Here is a 20,137-nt window from a genome sequence, read left to right on the forward strand (position 1 = left end):
CGCCCACATCCCATGAACGAATAAAAAAAAAAATCGATTCTATTTTAATTGTTTGCATTTGTGCTACTCAGCATGTTACTAGACCTTTTTGCTTATCTACATTAAGGAGGCCATTTTAGGTGCTGCTATTGAATGTTAGTGTTTCTTTGCCTGCATAGTGATCTTTTGAATACTTTGGGACTTGAGTCAGGACTTTTGTTGCTATCTTTACTCAACTCTGCTCAAAGTATTGCTTTGTACTGTAGCTATGGATTTTCAATGGGAGTATGATTATTTTTATGTTATGCAGAGAAGGGGAATAAAGACATGGAACAGACTAGGTTGGAGGCTCAGAATCATGCATCACTGAAGCCATCTCTTCGATACTTGTGGACCCTCGCTCATCAGGGTCTGCAGACCAAGAAATTTTTATTTAGGTATCTCCATAGCACAATAAGGATGCACAAGGAAGAGAGGAAATGGAACGGCAGAGCCAGCACGGACAACACAGCCGAAAACCCAGAGCCTCTCATTTGTCACACTGCTTGTCCGACATCCAGTACCAGATGAGGACAAAGTTCCTCCAACTAAATATTGGGAAGTCTGAAGCCATAGTCTTTGGTCCCTGTTACGAAAGGGTTTGCTAGGGTAGACGTAGAAAAGATGTTTCCACTTGTGGGGGAGACCAAAACTAGGGGCCATAAATATAAGACAGTCACTAATAAATCCAGTAGGGAATTCAGGAGAAACTTCTTTACCCAAGAACTTGCTACCACAAGGAGTAGTTGAGGCGACTAGCATTGATGCATTTAAGGGGAAGCTAGATAAACACCTGAGGGGGAAAGGAATAGAAGGATATGCTGATAAGGTTAGTTGAAGTAGAAAGGGAGAAGGTTCATGTGGAGCATAAACACCGGCACGGACCTGTTGGGTCGAATGGCTGTTTCTGTGCTGTACATCTTATGTAATTCTATGTAAGGTGTTTGAGTTTTTGGAGAAGTTGCCCTTTGCAGAAGTGGGTTTCCCTGACACCCAGATGAGGATGTGAGTGAAGTTGTATGCGTGTTAGAGGTTGTATATTGGCACCGGAGCCTTGACTTACCTTGGCCACCTTTGTGGGATTATTGAACCTTTTTTTTTGCATTGTGTGACAGTTCTGGGAGTGGTGGAGTTTGCAGTGACTGCCTTGGCCAGCTCCCTCCAGATAGCCTGCATCATTCTTTAATAGGACCTCCGACCATCAGTGTCCATCAGATGGTCTGTCCTGGACCTAATTTCTACCTCCACAGATGCATCAGGAAATCTGGCGGCTCTTCCAGCAGCTGATACTCGTGGCTGCTGCTTCTTCAGCCCTCTTGCTGAGAAGTGACGCTGCCTTTTAACTGGCTGATGAGTATTCTGGGAGGAAATTATGCTTTCACATTGGCGAGTTTTAGAACCAGGAGGAGAGGAGAACCTAGTTAGATTTTTTAAAATTCTGACTTATGATGGAGGGAAGGTCATTGATGAAGCAGCTGAAGATGGTTGGGTCTAGGACACTGGGCTGAGGAACTCCTGCAGCAATGTCCTGGGGCTGAGATGATTGGCCTCCAACAACCACTACCATTTTCCTTTGTGCTAGGTATGACTCCAGCCACTGGAGAGTTTTCCCCCTGATTCCCATTGACTTCAAATTTTACTAGAGCTCCTTGGTCAAATGCTGCCTTGCTGTCAAGGGCAGTCATTTTCACCTCACCTCTGGAATTCAGCTCTTTTGTCCATATTTGGCCCAAGGCTGTAATGAGGTCTGGAGCCGAGTGGTCCTGGCGGAACCCAAACTGAGCGTCAATGAGCAGGTTATTGGTGAGTAAGTGCCACTTGATAGCACTGTCGATGACACCTTCCATCACTTTGTTGATGATTGAGATTAGACTGATGGGGCAGTAATTGGTCAGATTGGATTTGTCCTGCTTTTTGTGGACAGGACATACCTGGGCAAATTTCCACATTGTCGGGTAGATGTCGTTGTAGCTGTACTGGAACAGCTTGGCTAGAGGCGCGGCTAGTTGTGGAGCACAAGTCTTCAGCACTACAGCCGGATATTGTCGGGGCCCATAGCTTTTGCTGTATCCAATTTACTCAGCCATTTCTTGATATTATGTGGAGTGAATCGAATTGGCTGAAAACTGGCTTCTGTGATGGTTGGGATTTTGGGAGGAGACCGAGGTGAATCATCCACTCGGCACTTCTGGCTGAAGGTGGTTGTAAAAGCTTCAGCCTTGTCTTTTGCACTCACGTGCTAGACTCTGCCATCATTGAGGATGGGGATGCTCACGGAGCCGTCTCCTCCCGTTAGTTGTTTAATTGTCCACCACCATTCACGACTGGATGTAGCAGAACTGCAGAGCTTTGATCTGATCCGTTGGTTGTGGAATCGCTTAGTTCTGTCTATAGTATATTGCTTCCACTGTTTAGCATGCATGTAGTCCTGAGTTGTAGCTTCACCAGGTTGGCACCTCATTTTTAGGTACGCCTGGTGCTGCTCCTGCCATGCACTTCTACACTCCTCATTGAACCAGGGTTGATCCCCTGGCTTGTTGGTCGTGGTAGATTGAGGAATATGCCGGGCCAAGAGGTTACAGATTGTGCTGGAATATAATTCTGCTGCTGCTGATGGCCCACAGCACCTCATCGATGCCCAGTTTTGAGCTGCTAGATCTGTTCTGCATCTATCCCATTTATCACGGTGCTAGTGCCACACAACACGTTGGGTGGTGTCATCAGTGTGAAGACGGGACGTCGTCTCCATAAGGATTATGTGGTGGTCACTCCTACCAATACTGTCATGGACAGATGCATCTGCGACAGGTAGATTGGTGAGGATGAGGTCAAGTAGGTTTTTCCCTCGTGTTGGTTCACTCACCACCTGCCGCAGGCCCAGTCTGGCAGATATGTCCTTCAGGACTCGGCCAGCTCGGTCAGTAGTGGTGCTAGTTGAGGTCAAGCTAGATCTGGTAGTGGGTGGTTAGAATGTTCTCATGCAGCAGGCCTCAGATTTCAGGTTGTGAGGATTAATAGGGGAATGCTGTGGTTGGGATTGGGAGACCAGGGAAGTATCCAGTGTCGAAGATAGAAAGAAGGCTGACAGATGCAGCAGTGTCGTGGCAGGTGAAGGACCGTAGAAGAGAAAGTTGGGAGTTAGAGAGGATGTTGATGCCATTTGGTGGGTAGTTTTTGTTCTCAAGGGGAGGGCAAAGGTACATCAGAGTGGGGGAGGGGAAAGGCAGAGGTGAGAAAAGAGTTAGGGACTGCAGGGGAGGGGGTAGAGAATCAAAGGTTGTTGTAGGATGCCAGAACAGGGTTGGCTACACTGCTATAGCCTGTAACTCCAGTATGGTAAATCCAGTGAGAGGAGAGCTGTAAAAAGTGGAAAGGGAGGAGGGAAAGGAAGGAGAAGGGAGGGGAGATGGGAAGGAAGAAGAGGAGAAGGGGGAGGGTGCAGAAGGAGGAACAGAAGAAGAGGGAAGAGGGCAAAGAGGGGGAAGAGAAGGATGAGGGTCAGAGGGAAATGGGGAGGGTTGGTGTGTAGGTCAAATATGGCTGGGACGATTACTAGGGAGCCAGGACCTAATGTAGCCAACAGGGAGAGCTCCATTGGCGTCAGGACTACAGCCAGCGTTAGAATCTTAAAAATTCACCATGTATCAGGCTGGGGCCAATGGAAACAGTGGGGAACAGGTACCTGTGTCTAAAGGCCAGCATGGACAGCACCAAAAGCTGAGAACAGGCGAACTGGTTGAAAGCTAGAATCGGCAGTCAACAATAGGTGAGCAGCAAGTACATCCAGTAGGGTTGGAGAGGTGGGGTTAAAATATTGGCAGCTACTAGTGAAGTGCAGGGCAACACCTGAAACAACAGACAGCCAAGCACTGTTTAGAAATAATTATTCAAACCATAAAAAGACATGTGTTTTTTGAGCAAAAAAAAATGTTTAACTGTTATTCCCATAATTACTGTATGCCTTTAATCCAAACGGATTCCTTCGCTGTCATCCAGTGGCTTCATAGATGAACTGCAGGCAGACTCACGATTAAAAAACTGAACCAATATTGTGCTTGGAGTTAACTTTACGTGATAAACATTTACAATGAAAAAGTGCCTATCACAGTGCCATGTATAGATGTAGGTGGTACTGTAGGTAAACCAACTGACACTTAAAATTGGTTTTCATATTGACAAGGTTGAAATATTAGTTTTCAATATATTTGAGATGGAGTGCTGCAACTCACTCAGCAAAAGAAAGACGTGCGTTTATACTGCACCTTTTATGACCTTTGGATGTCCCAAAGTGCTTTACAGCCAATGAAGTACTTCTGAAGTGTAGTCACTATTCTAATGTAGGAAACACAGCAGCCAATTTGAGTACAGCAAGCTCCCATTAACAGCAATTAAATAAATGACCAGTTCATCTGTTTTAGGTGTTGGTTGAGGGATAAATATTGGCCAGGACACCGGGAGAACTCCCCTGCTCTTCTTTGAATAATTCCATGGGATCTTTTACATGCACCTGAGAGGGCAGACGGGGCTTCGGTTTAAAGTCTCAATTGAAAGATGGCACCTGTGACGGTACAGAACTCCTTCAGTACTGCACAGAAGTGTCTTCCTAGATTATGTGCTCAAGTCTCTGGAGTGGGGCTTGAACCCATGACTTTCTGACTCGGAGGTGAGAGTGATAATGAGAATCCCTACGTGGTCAGTTTTCAGTAAAATATTAAAATGTCTACGTGGCAAAGAAGCAGAATGCAAAATGGTTAGAAAGGGTTAATTAGTTAGTAACTGAGATTGATACAAGTGGCCTGGCCCTCCTGCTGGGCCATATGTTTGCTTAGTCAGCAGGCCTGCATTGTCTTATCAATGATAGGTCTTTGATGTGAGTCAAGGACTGGTCTGAATGTCTCCATGTTTATGGCAGATCAATATAGGTAACGAGCTTAGCCAAAGTTGAAAGACATTCCAGGTTGGGAGATAAGGAACAGAAGGAACAGGGAAGAACATTCCAAGTTGGAAAGTGAGGAAGTTATCCCCTTTGATGTCTAACAGCAGCATGATCAGCACATGGACGATTTATGATTGGCCGGAAATAATGTAACCTTGCATGGCAACCTATGCCCGGCTTATGATTGGTGTTGACCCTCGTTAAGTATGTTCCAACCCTATTGATTTGTATAAAAACGTGTGGATTTCTGTATGTTTTTGTTCTTGCTCTGCCAGCATAGAGGGACTCTATCAGGAGTCCAAATCAATGCTGCAGGCTAAGAACCCTGCTATTAAAGATGTGTTGAACTTTAAAATGTATTCGACTTCAGTTATTACTGAACCAGACTGAGGGGAAAGAATCCGGATCGTCAATACCACTGAGCCAAAGCTGATATCTTTTATAACACCCTTCTCTACTTTTTTTTTACAATTGACATTTTAACCCTTATTCTCATTGAGTGCCCTGGTCTTTTCTCTTTATGTGAATTTTCTGCCCATTAAGAGGAAGGACGTTAGTGTTGGAGAATGGACACTTTTCACTTTGGCCACATGATGTCAGCATCAAGTACTCAAGATCTATTATAGCATGCGTTAGATTCAGAGTTAAGATGCCTCTATACTATCCTAATAAGAACTCCCGGATTAGATAAAGCTCCTACTACTCTGTCCTATCAACTGCCCCAGGTTATGCGTAGCACAAATTAGATCTAGTGAAAAATTTACTCTACTTTGTGCAAACAAAGTGCCTTAGCCCCAACTTCAGAAGTGTCCCCTACTGCACCAATGCAATATTTTCCCACTTCCTACATTAGCCTTCCTGTGTCATTTCTGAGATTGCCAATTTAGTGTTGAATTATGGGAGATTTTGCGCTGTGAGCCCGTTTGGAACTGGACTGAATCCACTTGAAAGGGTCTAAACTACAGCACCAGCTGATCCTCGTTTCCAGCTCTTTCTGTTTATGACTTTGTGGTAGCAGTACCAATGGAGAAAGGAATTACATCTACACAATGATAAGCCATATTCTGTTGGGATGATGGAAGCATTCGTGGCAAGTCATTGATGTTTGTGTATTAGGACAAGGAGTGTTGAATCATCTCACTGGAAAGCTCATTATTTTTTGTCAATTCCTTACAGAGCTATTGCTAAGCATTACAGCCCTGAGACCCATTGTCCTCAGACAAATTGACCTGAGGCCCATTGTCCAGAGACCCATCATCCTGAGATTCACTGACCTGAGGCTCATTGTCTTGAGATCTACTATTCTAAGATCCATCATCCTGAGTCCCATTGTCTTCAGAATAATTGACCTGTAACCCATCAAGAGATCCGTTTATCTGAGATCCACCGACCTGAAGCTCATTGGCCCAAGACCCATCATCCTCAGTCTCATTGACCTGAGACCTGTTGTCCTCAGAACAATTGACCCTATCATCATCATCCAGAGACCCATTTTCCAGAGATTCACTGACCTGAGACTCATTGTCCTGAGATCAATTGTTTTGAGATCATTGATCGGAGACCCACTGTCCTGAGATTGGTTTATATTAATCAGTATTAATGGCCTTTGATTTTAAAAGAGTTAGTAGATCCATTTCCAGCTCATTCTGGTACTTTGCTGTGACTATCGCTACTGGAACATGATTTGATTGCTTCAATGATGGAATTCTAGTGCTAAACTGGATTGGAAAGAAGCAACTTATTGGGAAGGGGAAAATAAATGAGCTAACCTCCACTTATGACCCAAAGCACCTTTATGCCTGAACACTTAATACTGGAGCCTACAAATTCAGGGGGCAATATTCCAGGTTTGATATCATTGAGCTTTGAGGAAAAAATATTTGCGTTAGAAAATAGATTAAGGGGAGAGAGACACAATTCAAAATGTTAAAGTAATGAAAGCAATTCATAAATGTAGGGAAGTAACCAGGGGCCATGATTATAAAATATCTTCACACTTAAGGGTTGCTGACTTAAAGAACAGATTGCCAGTTGCTGACTTTCAGAGTATGCTGCCATCTAGTGTTTACAAGAGGGAAATTAGATCAATTTCAAATTTGGCAACAAGCAGAGGAACAACGATTTGGGTAGGAAAAAGATGATGGAGCAAACACAGTGGGCCAGAATTTGCTGTAATAGGGCATCTAATAGCATCTGCCATTTATTAGATTTGCCCCTGCACCTTTCAGCTCAAAATATTTTTGCTCACAAAGTTGCTGAAAGTGCGAGCTGATAATGGTGCAGCAAGGGAAACAGGGCACCTGGGACCTGAGTGAACAGGGCAAGCAACAGGGAGTTGGTTGATGAGATTTAGGGATTGGGAAATAAACAGTGCAAGGACTGAGAAGGAGAGTGAATTAAAGGGCATGAATTCAATGTTAAATCAGGTACAGAAAGAGAAATAAAGAGAGGGAAAGAAAGATTGGATTGAAAGAGAGAAAAGAGAAAAAAAAAGTAAGAAATTTTTTTTTTAAATTTGACATTTTTAAAATCTCCCCGAAAATTCAAAATCTGAAGGAATGAGACTCCATAGTAGTAATAGTTCATTTTCAGTGCCAGAGACTTTGACTGTCATTAACACTTATCATTAAAACTTACACTTGAAATAACAAGACTTAACTTTCTGTGGAGAGTTTAATGGCCAATTAATGGGCAAATACAGCAAGTTCTTAAAAGAAAACGGGGAGTCTAGGGACGAGGTGTCATTTTCGTGAAGCTAATGGAGGAGCGGCTCAACTTGGTCAGCAAATTACAGATATTCACCTGGAGCTGCTGGATCATTTATCCATAAATAGCGGCGAGCGCCATTATTTTCAAAGCAAATTCTGGCCCAATGCTTGAACGGCCTTTCTTGCTGCTACATTTTAATGTTCTAATGAGATAACCTACCTAGATCATTATGTTTGGTCCATCAATGAACAAGGAGAAATTAGTTCCAAAATAAATTCAGACCATAGAGAGAACTTTAACAGAGTCAGAAATAAAAACAGAACATGATGAAAACACTTAGCAGGTCAGGCAGCAACTGTGGAGGGGAAGGTAGGATTAATTTTTAGGTTGTTGACCTTTCGTCAGAATCTTTTTTCTGTTTTTATTTCAGATTTCCAGAATGTGCAGTACTCTGCTTTTCATTTATGGAATCAACCCGAATGGGAAAGGAACATTGAACAAGGAAGGGAATGATATAAATCACTGGTTAGGCCTCATTTGGAGTATTGGCCCAGAATTTGCTGTAGCAGGGCAACGAACTGTTAGTCAGACTTGTCCTTTTAAGCTCAATGATATTTTGAGCTGCAAGTTACTGGAAGTGGGAGATGGAAACGGCCCCCTTTAGGGCACCTGGGATCTACAGGGCAAGCAACTGTGTATCTCCTTAACCAATCAGATTGAAGGATTGTGAAATTAGCAGCACAAGGACTGAGGAAGAAGTGCAAGTTAGAGTGGGTTAATTCAATGTCAAATCAGGTAGAAAGAAATAAACAGAAGCAAAGAAAGATTGGATTAAGAGAGGGAGAGAGAGAGAAAAGAGAAAGAAAAAGTAAAAAGAAATTTTAAATTTAAATTTTAAAAAAATCTCCAACAATTAAAACCTGAAGGAATGACAGTTCGCTCTTGTAACAGTTAGTTTTCAGTGCCAGAGGTTGGCTGGCAGCAATTAACACTTATCACATTGTTAAAAGTGTACTTAGACTTAAAATGACTTAACTTTCTGTTGTGAGTTTAGTTCGTATCTACCGTGCAAATACTGGAACTTCACGCCATTCAATGCATTTCTACGTTGAGGCAGACAGCAAGATGCCATTTTCACGAAGCTAACGGCAGGGCGGTGAGTCTCGGACAGCAACTTTTGGATTTCCATGTTTAACCGCGCATCTGCCCTTGCCTGAAGTTGCTGTACGATTTGTGCATAAATAATGGTGAGTGCCATTAGCCTCACCATTATTTTGACAGCAAATTCTGGGCCATTGTGTCTAATTCTGGACACCACACTTTAAGAAGAATGTCAAAGCCTTGGGAGAGGGTGCAGAGATTTACTAGAGTGATACCAGGGATGAGGGGCTTCAGTTACGTGGAGAGAGTAGAGAAGCTGGGATTGTTCTCCTTAGAGCAGAGAAGGTTCAGCAGAGATGTTCAAAATTATGAAGGGTTTTGATAGAATAAATATTGAGAAACTGTTTCCACTGGCAGGAGGGTTGGTAATCAGATACAGATTTAAGATAATTGATAAAACCAGAGGGGAGATGAGTAGAATTTTTTTTACGCAATGAATTGTTAAGATCTGCACTGCCTCAAAGGGTGGTGGAAGCAGATTCAATAGTAACTTTCAAAAGGGAATTGGATAAATACTTGAAAAGAAAAAATTGCAAAGCTATGGAAAAAGGGGAGTGAGAGTAATTGAATAGCTCTTTCAAAGGCCAAAATGACCTCCTTCTGTGCTGTATGATTCTACGATGTGAGGAACATTGGTCATTGTTCACCTGTAACATCCTGACTCTAAAGCAGGCTGGTGATAGGTTTCTCCTAGCCAACAATCTTCTCCCTGCAGAAGATATTGTTGCCTGTTTTGAGATAAATCTCTTTCATGAATGGTAAGACCATCAAAACAAAAATGTAGCCTTAGCAGACGAGATGCATGAACCTTGGAAAACAAAAAAAGACGCAGGGATTTAGGGAAAGAATTCCAGAGTGCAGGGGATGATGGCTGAAGGAACTTCCACTAACAGTTGAAGGTAGGGACGGGCTAACTCGCAGTAGCCCAGAAGCAGAAGTGTGGAGGTTGGGAGTTGTGATTTGGAAGTTGCAGAGATAGGGTGGATTGAGATCACAGATCGATTGTAAACAAGGGTAAAGGTTCTGCAATTCATGCACAAAGGCTTGGAGAACCAGTGAAGATCAGAGAGGATTGGCTAATAGATGAGTACTTAGTATGTATAGGATGTGTGTGTCAGATATTTGGATGAATTGGAGTTGTGTAGCTTAATGATTAGAAAGTTGGGGCGTTGTACCTGGTAGCAACAAAGGTGTAGGTTTCACAGTGATGGTTGGGTGAGGTAGAGACCGAGGCACACAATATTTCAGAAGTGGGAAATATGCAGTCTTGGTGATAGTTTAGATATGGGGTTTGAAGCTTAACTTAACATCGAACAAAACAACTAGATTGTGCACCCGAGTAGCTGTGGAGGGAGATGAAATTGGAGAAGGTGCAGAGTTTCTGTTTTTTTTAATTCGTTCATGGGATGTGGGCGTCGCTGGCGAGGCCAGCATTTATTGCCCATCCCTAATTGGCTTTGAGAAGGTGGTGGTGAGCCGCCTTCTTAAACTGCTGCAGTGCGTGTGGTGAAGGTTCTCCCACAGTACTGTTAGGAAGGGAGTTCCAGGATTTTGACCCAGCGACGATGAAGGAACGGCGATATATTTCCAAGTCGGATTGGTGTGTGACTTGGAGGGGAACGTGCAGGTGGTGTTGCTCCCACGTGCCTGCTGCCCTTCTCCTTCAAGGTGGTAGAGGTCGCGGGTGTGGGAGGTGCTGTCGAAGAAGGCTTGGCAAGTTGCTGCAGTGCATCCTTTGGATGGTACACACTGCAGCCACAGTGCGCCGCTGGTGAAGGGAGTGAATGTTTAGGGTGGTGGATAGGGTGCCAATCAAGCGGGCTGCTTGTCCTGGATGGTGTTGAGCTTCTTGAGTGTTGTTGGAGCTGCACTCATCCAGGCAAGTGGAGAGCATTCCATCACACTCCTGACTTGTGCCTTATAGATGTTGGAAAGGCTTTAGGGAGTCACTCGCCGCAAAATACCCAGCCTCTGACCTGCTCTTGTAGCCACAGTATTTATGTGGTCCAGTTAAGTTTCTGGTCAATGGTGACCCCCAGGATGTTGATGGTGGGGGATTCAGTGATGGTAATGCCATTGAATGACAAGGGGAGGTGGTTAGACTCTCTTGTTGGAGGTGGTCATTGCCTGGCGTGAATGTTACTTACCAATTATCAGCCCAAGCCTGGATGTTGTCTAGGTCTTGCTGCAAGCGGGAACGGACTGCTTCATTATCTGAGGGGCTGTGAATGGAACTGAACACTGTGCAATCATCAGCAAACATCCCCATTTCTGACCTTACGATGGAGGGAAGGTCATTGATGAAGCAGCTGAAGATGGTTGGGCCTAGGACACTGCCCTGAGGAATTCCTGCAGCAATATCCAACAACCATCTTCCCTTGTGGTAGGTATGACTCCAGCCACTGGAGAGTTTTCCCCCGATTCTCATTGACTTCAATTTTACTAGGGCTACTTGGTGCCACACTCGGTCAAATGCTGCCTTGATGTCAATTGCAGTTACTCTCACCTCATCTCTGGATTCAGCTCTCTCGTCCATGTTTGGACCAAGGCTGTAATGAGGTTTGGAGTTGAATGGTCCGGGTGGAACCCAAACTGAGCATCGGTGAGCAGGTTATTGGTGAGTAAGTGCCACTTGATAGCACTGTCGACAACACCTTCCATCACTTTGCTGATGATTAAGAGTAGGCTGATGGGGCGGTAATTGGCTGGATTGGATTTGTCCTGCTTTTTGTGGACAGGACATACCTGGGCAATTTTCCACATTGTTGGGTAGATGCCAGTGTTGTAGTTGTACTGGAACAATTTGGCTAGAGGTGCGGCTACTTCTGGAGCACAAGTCTTCAGCATTACAGCCGGGATGTTGTCGGGGCCCATAACCTTTGTTGTATCCAGTGCGCTCAGCCATTTCTTGATATCACGTGGAGTGAATTGAATTGGCTGAAGACTGGCTTCTGTGATGGTGGGGATATCGGGAGGAGGTCGAGATGGATCACCTACTCGGCCCTTCCGACTGAAGATAGTTGCAAACGCTTCAGCCTTGTCTTTTGCACTCAGGATTCTTTTGTTCTTGCCAATGTTTGTGGAAATTCTGGCTCATTCACCTTGATTTGTGGACTCAAGGGTGTTTGAGGAGAAGCAAGGCTAGTTGTCAGAGGTATACATAAGAAAGCTGACCCCATCTTTACAGTTAACATAGATATAGATAAAGACTAGGAGAGTGCGAAGTATGGAACCTTGGAGCACACTGGGAGAGTGTGTGGGCAAGGGAGCAAAAACCATGATGAAAGATGTGCAGACCACCTTGGGACAGCTGGTAATAGAAACATAAAAGTCAGTGTCACAGAGGTGGACCACTGTGGAGGAGGGAGAAAACAACCAATTGAATAGAAAGCTACAGAGAGGTTGGGGATAATGAGGAGGGGTAACATTTCACAGTCACACAGGATATAACTGGTGACTTTGATCAAGTCTGACTTGGTGGGATGGAAACCTAACTAGAGTGATTCAAACAGGAGAAAAATAGATACAGAATTGAACAACAATAATATAGTCCAGGATCTTAGAGAGAAAGGGGATTTGAGAGATGAGGTGATATTTGCAGAGCATGTAAAGCTTGAGTGTAGATTTTTAACGAGGGAGTTACATCATCAGTTTTGAAAGTAGCAGAAGTAACTCTAGAAGTAAGCACTTACATGAGAAAAAGCAGTTGAGTGGTTAGGAGCTAGTCAAATCAAGGGAGTCATTGGTAATTCTGATGAAGGCTAGAGACAGGGTAGATGATTAATATTCAGGGATTGGGTACAGTGTTGCAGGCAGTAGGCAGTCTAGCAAATGTCCAGTTTTAGAGACTACGGAATTCAGGAGTTTCTCACTAGGTGTCAGAGGTGAAGATGGAAATTGTGGCAGAGGCATTTTGGTGGTGTCCTTACCCTCCAGCACAATCCTGGAGTAATAGGAGGCCTTGGCATCAAAGGATCAAGATGATTCTGCTCAAGGTGATGAAGCCAGATTATGCAGTGGATAAACAGGCTGGTTAGGTGCCATTTATGTTCAAGCCTACCGCCCTCAGTTTAGCGGTTATGAAGATGATGTACTGGGGGGCAGAGCAGGGATGGGACACTGAAAATCTGGCAAGGTCAAGGGTATCAAAAGTGGAGAGAAGGCAGGTGCTGAGATGGTTAATGGAGGTGGTGATGTCTTGGCTGATGAAGGACAGGAGTGAACTAGGAGTCAGAATACTTCTGAGGCAGGTGGGGGGCAGTTTTTCCAAGAGTGGAGGGCAGGAGTACAGCAGATGTGGGAGGACATGGGGATGTAGATGGTGAGGGAGACAAAGAAGTGATCAGAGATGGTGATCAAAAGTCATACGGTTGAGAAGGTGGGCATGTGTATTGGAGGAATTACCTAACTGGGTTAAGATCGAGTGGTGCACTGGTACGGGAAGTGTTAAAGTTAAACTGGGAGAGGTGTGGCAGAAAAAAGAGGGGAGCAGAATGGGATCAAATGGGAAGAGAGCTTTAGTCCAGATTAACAGCTTGTATACATAAACGTGAACAGAGTGGAAGCCTCTACTTATGTGTTCAGATCTTGAGTTAACTGTTGACTGCAAGAATCCTTGAGATGTAGTTTGGGACAGACAGTTGGAGTCCAGGGCTTATCAGATGGTAGGAATCCAGGAGTTGTTTGGCAGTTGAAGTTCAGGGCTTGCCTGCAGTTTGAATACAGGGCCCGTGTAATGATTGAGAGTCGGACCCAACCAAGTGTCCAAGGTCAGGCAGCAACAACATCTGGCACGTAATCAACAGTTCAGGTCTGAGGCTGCCTGGCTGGCAAGAGTCCATGATCAGAAACTAAACACACACCCATTATAGCAGTAGTGGCAAAGCCAACTTTGTGGTTGAGTTGGGCTAGTACTGGTCACAATCCTCTACCATACCCCAAGCACTGAGGAAAAATGGGCAGCAGACTCACCCCAAGGTGGCTACTCTAACACATTTGCCATTTCTGGTCTCTGAGAACTCATTAATGTCTGGGACAGGTCACCTGTACTCTCAGCAAGGGATGGCACATGTTGTGGCAGAGCTGAGAAAGAGGAAACAGAGAAAATACTGTAAAAATGCACTGTTTCAAAGCATTATTCTAAATAGATTGAGTACCATAAGGTTGCATAATAATGGAATTGACATATTTTAAGAAAACAGAAACATTTCTGAATAAGGGGGAAGTAATGTTAGTTCAGCAGGGAAATGATAACACTGTTCACCTTGGGAGAAAGTGATAGTGAGAGAGAAGATGGGAAAACAAAAAGGAAATTACAATAAAAAGCCAGTTAGAAGAAAATCCAGAAAAATCTTTTCACACACAGGGTTGCGAGAACATGGAACATATTACTCCAGGCGACCAAAGATCCAGAATCCGTGGACGTATTTAAAAGGGAGGCAGATACCCAAGTTGGGTCATTGGGCCACCATCTGATCCTATAATATTATGACTTTTGCTGGTAAGATACTTGAATTGACAACATCTACTTTTACTTCATTGTTGCTCAATTTAAATGTTCTGATAATTCAGTTTTTGTTAGCACTAAACTCCCACTTTGCAGTGCTTTATTCATGTTATTGGATAATTCCATTTTTTAGTGTAAAAAAACACTGAATTCTTAGGAGTAGACTGAAGTGCAATGGTGGCAAATGATATGTTTGAATCACATACATATCACGTTAATTGAGAATTCAAAGGCTCTTTAGGCCAAATGAGAAATTCTCTTCTTGCAATTTTGTTGAAATGAAATATCATAGAATCAACAGAAAAATAAATGGGAGAACTCTTATCAAACCTTACTGCATTGTGAAAAACCTGTACTGAAACACAGATCTGTGGAAAATTTGGGTTATTGAAGAGTTGTCATCACTGATGCCAAGAGATCTTTCTGCAGCACAAAACCTTTGCTGTACTGAAGAAATCTCATTGCAGCAAACAGCACCTGTACATTGGTTTCAAACAGCTGCTTTGCATCCCTGGTCCAGCAGGTTTACTGTATTACAAACAAATCCCAAGAGATAGTGAAGAGCTCAAAATGCAGCTTGAAATTCCGATGTATTGGATTTCCGGTGTATCAGACTGAACAACTCTTTCTTACTTACTAACCCCACACTGCATTGCATTTATTGAAGAACTCTTCCGGCAGCATCAAGCCCCAGTCCAGCAGGATTAATGATTTATCAGCTTTTAATGCAGCATGAGACCCTAGTGCCTTGGTTTTATTGAAAAGCATGTGATTTTAGGCACATAGGAATAGTGCCTAGTTGACCAAGATCATATTACCATACATGTTATAGTCATTGCTTCACGTGCCCTTTGTTCACAGAGCTGTGTCAGTTGACCGATTTCACAGGAATATGTAGTGTTCTGCAGATTGTATGTATGTAGTGTTTGTGAAAGCGTCAATTCCAGCTTAGGGTTAGGAGAATTTTCAAGCTCCTTTGTGAGAGTTTCAATGGAGAATTAATTCTGAGGAGAAATTTTTACTTCAATTATCAGAAAATAAATGACTAAATTCAGTTTAGAGGCTACAATCCAATTGGAATAAATAAACACTCCCTGCGCCTTCATCAGGACAAATTGCCCTAGACTTGAGCATCTTTCCAGAAATACTGCAAGCAGCACGTACATACAGAACACTCCCAGTCCCTTCAGACACTCCAAATGAGATAGCAAGACTGAGGAGCTAAAGCAGGGAATGTGTTTCACTCCTTCTGCTTCGTGTTGCCAATCCTTTCTGTATTTCCTTATGACTAGCCTTATTATGACTTGGTGAACTTTGTTACCAGGAAGTGAGGGATTTTATCTCCCCTGTGAACACATTGGCCCAGACTTTGAATGAGCCTAACTCAAGTGGTCACATTGGTTCTTCAACACTGCGAGTGGTCAGCATCTGGCCATGTACTACACATTGATTTGTAATACATAATATTGTTGCAATTCCATTAATTGTTACCCCCTCACTGTTACTGTATGTACTAATTCAGTTGATATTCACATGATTCTGGGTTATTTTAAATGAAAAATCAGAGTCATAGAAAGGTTACAGCACGGAAGGAGGCCATTCGGCCCATCGAGTCTGTACCGGCTCTATGCAAGAGCAATCCAGCTCGTCCCACTCCCCTGCCCTATCCCCTTGGCCCTGCAATTTTTTTCCTTTCAAGTACTTATCCAGTTACCCTTCGAAAGCCATGATTGAATCTGCCTCCATCACCCCCTCTGGCAGTGCATTCCAGATCCTAACCAATCGCTGTGTAAAAAAGTTTTCCTCATATCACCTTTGGTTCTTTTGTTAATCACCTTAAATCTATGTCCTCTGGTTCTTGACACTTCCGTCAATGGGAACAGTTTCTCTCTATCTATTCTGTCTAGACACTTCATGATTTTGAATACCTCTATCAAATCTCTTTGCAACCGTCTCTGTTCCAAGGAGAACAACCCCAGCTTCTCCAGTCTATCCACGTAACTAAAGTCCCTCATCCCTGGAATCATTCTAGTAAATCTTTTCTGCACTCTCTCTAAGGCCGTCACATCTTTCCTAAAGTGTGGTGCCCAGAATTGGATACAATACTCCAGCTGTGGCCAAACCAGTGTTTTATAAAGGTTCATGACTTCCTTGCTTTTGTACTCTATGTCTCTATTTATAAAGGCCAGGATCCCGTATGCTTTTTTAACCGCTTTCACAACCTATCCTGTCACCTTCAACGATTTGTGTACATATACCCCAGATCTCTCTGTTCCTTTTAGAATTGTGCCCTTTAGTTTATATTGCTTCTCCTCATTCTTCCTACCGAAATGTATCATCTCGCATTTTTCTGTGTTAAATTTTATCTGCCACGTGTCCACCCATACTATCAGCCTGTCTATATCCTCTTGAAGTCTATCATTATCCTCCTCACTGTTCACTACACTTCCAAGTTTTGTGTCATCTGCAAGTTTGGAAATTGTGCTCTTTGAACCCAAGTCCAAGTCATTAATATCAAGAAAAGCAGTGGTCCTAGTACCGACCCCCTGGGGAACACCACTGCACACCTCCCTCCAGTCTGAAAAACAATTGTTCACCTCTACTCTCTGTTTCCTGTTACTTCGCCAATTCTGAATCCGTGCTGCTACTGCCCCTTTTATTCCATGGGCCTCAATCTTGATGATAAGTCTATTATGTGGCACTTTATCAAAGGTCTTTCCATATACACCACATCAACTGCATTGCCCTCATCTACCCTGTCTGTTATCTCATCAAAAAACTCTATCAAGTTAGTTAAACACGATTTGCCTTTAACAAATCCGAGCTGGCTTTCCCTAATCAATCCACACTTGTTCAAATGACTGCTAATTTTTCCTGGATTACTGTTTCTAAAAGTTTCCCCACCACCGAGGTTAAACTGACTGGCCCATATTTGCTGGGTTTATCCTTATACCCTTTTTTGAACAAGGGTGTAACATTCGCAATTCTCCAGTCCTCTGGACCACCCCAGTATCTAAGGATGTTTGGAAGATTTTGTCCAGTACCTCTGCAATTTCCACCCGTACTTCCCTCAGCAACCTAGGATGCATCCCATCCGGGCCGGGTGACTTATCTACTTTAAGTACAGCTAGCCTTTCTAGTACCTCCTCCATATCAACTTTTAGCCCATCCAGTATCTCAACTACATCTTCCTTCCAAGGCAGCATCTTCTTCCTTGGTAAAGGCAGATGCAAAGTACTCACAAGGCAAGGGAATACACAATGAATGGGAGGACCCTAGGCAAGACAGAGGGTCAGAGGGATCTTGGTGTGCAAGTTCACAGATCCCTGAAGGCGGCGGAACAGGTAGATAAGGTGGTAAAGAAGGCATATGGGATACTTGCCTTTATTAGCCGAGGCATAGAATATAAGAGCAAGGAGGTTATGATGGAGCTGTATAAAACACTGGTTAGGCCACAGCTGGAGTACTGTGTGCAGTTCTGGTCGCCGCACTACAGGAAGGATGTGATCGCTTTGGAGAGGGTGCAGAGGAGATTCACCAGGATGTTACCAGGGCTGGAGCGCTTCAGCTATGAAGAGAGACTGGGAAGATTGGGTTTGTTTTCCTTGGAGCAGAGGAGGCTGAGAGGGGATATGATTGAGGTGTACAAAATTATGAGGGGCACAGATAGGATGGATACTAAGGAGCTTTTTCCCTTCGTTGAGGGTTCTATAACAAGGGGACATAGATTCAAGGTAAAAGGCGGGAGGTTTAGAGGGGATTTTAGAAAGAACTTTTTCACCCAGAGGGTGGTTGGAGTCTGGAACTCACTGTCTGAAAGGGTTGTGGAGGCAGGAACCCTCACAACATTCAAGAAGCATTTGGATGAGCACTTGAAATGCCATAGCATACAAGGCTACGGACCAAATGCTGGAATATGGGATTAGAGTAGACAGGGCTGATGGCCGGCGCGGACACGATGGGCCGAAGGGCCTCTATCCGTGCTGTATAACTCTATGACTCTATGACCTCGGCCATGCCCTCTGTCTCTGAGTAGAGCTCCTTTTTGGTCCCTAATGGGCCCCACCCCTCCGCTTACTACCCATTTACTGTTTACATGCCTATAGAAGACTTTTGGATTCTCTTTAATGTTGGCCCCCAGACTATTCTCATACTCTCTCTTTGCCTCTCTTATTTCCTTTTTTACTTCCCCTCTGAACTTTCTATATTCAGCCTGGTTCTCACTTGTGTTATCAACCTGACATCTGTCATACACCCCTTTTTTCTGCTTCATCTTACCCTCTATCTCTTTTGTCATTGAGGGAGTTCTGGCTTTAGTTGCCCTAACTTTCCCCCTCGTGGGAATGTACCTAGACTGTACCTGAACCATCTCCTCCTTAAAGGCCGCCCATTGTTCAATTACAGTTTTAACTGCCAATCTTTAATTCCAATTTACCCGGGCCAGATCTGTTCTCATCCCACTGAAATTGGCCCCCCTCCAATTGAATATTTTTACTTTAGAGTGGTCCATGTCCTTTTCCATAGCTATTCTAAACCTTATGATACTATGATCGCTGTTTCCTAAATGTTCCCCCACTGACAGTTGCTCCACTTGGCCCTCATCTCCCAAAACCAAATGCAGCATTGTCTCCTTCCTCGTTCGGCTGGAAACGTACTGGTCAAGAAAGTTCTCCTGAACATATTTCAAAAATTCCACCCCCTCTTTGCCTCTTATATTATTACTATCCCAGTCTATATTAGGATAGTTGAAGTCTACCGTTGTCACTACTCTATGGCTTTTGCACCTCTCTGTAATTTCCCTGCAAATTTGCTCCTCTATGCCCTTCCCACTAGTTGGTGGCCTACAGAATACACCCAGTCGTGTAATGGCACCTCTTTTGTTTCTTAACTCTAACCAAATAGATTCTGTCCTTGACCCCTTCTGGACATCCTTTCTCTCCAGCACTGCAATACTTTCCTTAATCAATATTGCCACGCCCACTTCTTTCTTTCCTTCCCTATCTTTCCTGAACAACTTGAATCCAGGAATATTTAGTACCCAATCCTGCCCTTTTTTGAGCCAGGTCTCCACTATCGCCACAACATCATATTCCCATGTGGCTATTTGCGCCAGCAGCTCACCAACCTTGTTTACCACGCTTTGTGTGTTTACACACATGCACTGTAAACCAATCTCAGACTTTCTTGTATTCTCAGACTGATCCCACCTAATACAGTTCTATTTCTTATTCTAGTGCTATCTTTCTCTCCCAATCCTTTGTGCCTCTTGTTCCTCCTTTTCAATGCTACATCCTGATGCCCACCCCCCTGCCAAATTAGTTTAAACCCACCCCCCACAGCACTAGCGAACCTCCCCGCGAGGACATTGGTCCCAGCTCCGTTGAGGTGCAACCCGTCCAGCCTGTACTGGTCCTACCTTCCCCAGAACTGGTCCCAATGCCCCAGGAATTTAAATCCCTCCCTCCTGCACCATCTCTCTAGCCACGCATCCATCTGCTCTTTCCTCCTATTTCAATAATCGCTAGCGCATGGCACCGGCAGCAATCCGAAGATTACTACCTTTGAGGTCCTGCTTGTTAATCTCTTTCCTAACTCCTTAAAATCTGCTTGCAGGACCTCATCCCTCTTTCTACCTATATCGTTGGTACCGATATGGACCATGACATCTGGCTGTTCATTTTCCCTCTCCAGAATGTTCTGCAGCTGCTCAGTGACATCCTTGACCCTGGCACCAGGGAGGCAACATACCATCCTGGAATCACGTCCGCGGCCGCAGAAACGCCTGTCTGTTCCCTTAACTGTAGAAT

This window comes from Heptranchias perlo, chromosome 28 (assembly GCF_035084215.1).
Source record: "Heptranchias perlo isolate sHepPer1 chromosome 28, sHepPer1.hap1, whole genome shotgun sequence".
Taxonomy (NCBI): domain Eukaryota; kingdom Metazoa; phylum Chordata; class Chondrichthyes; order Hexanchiformes; family Hexanchidae; genus Heptranchias; species Heptranchias perlo.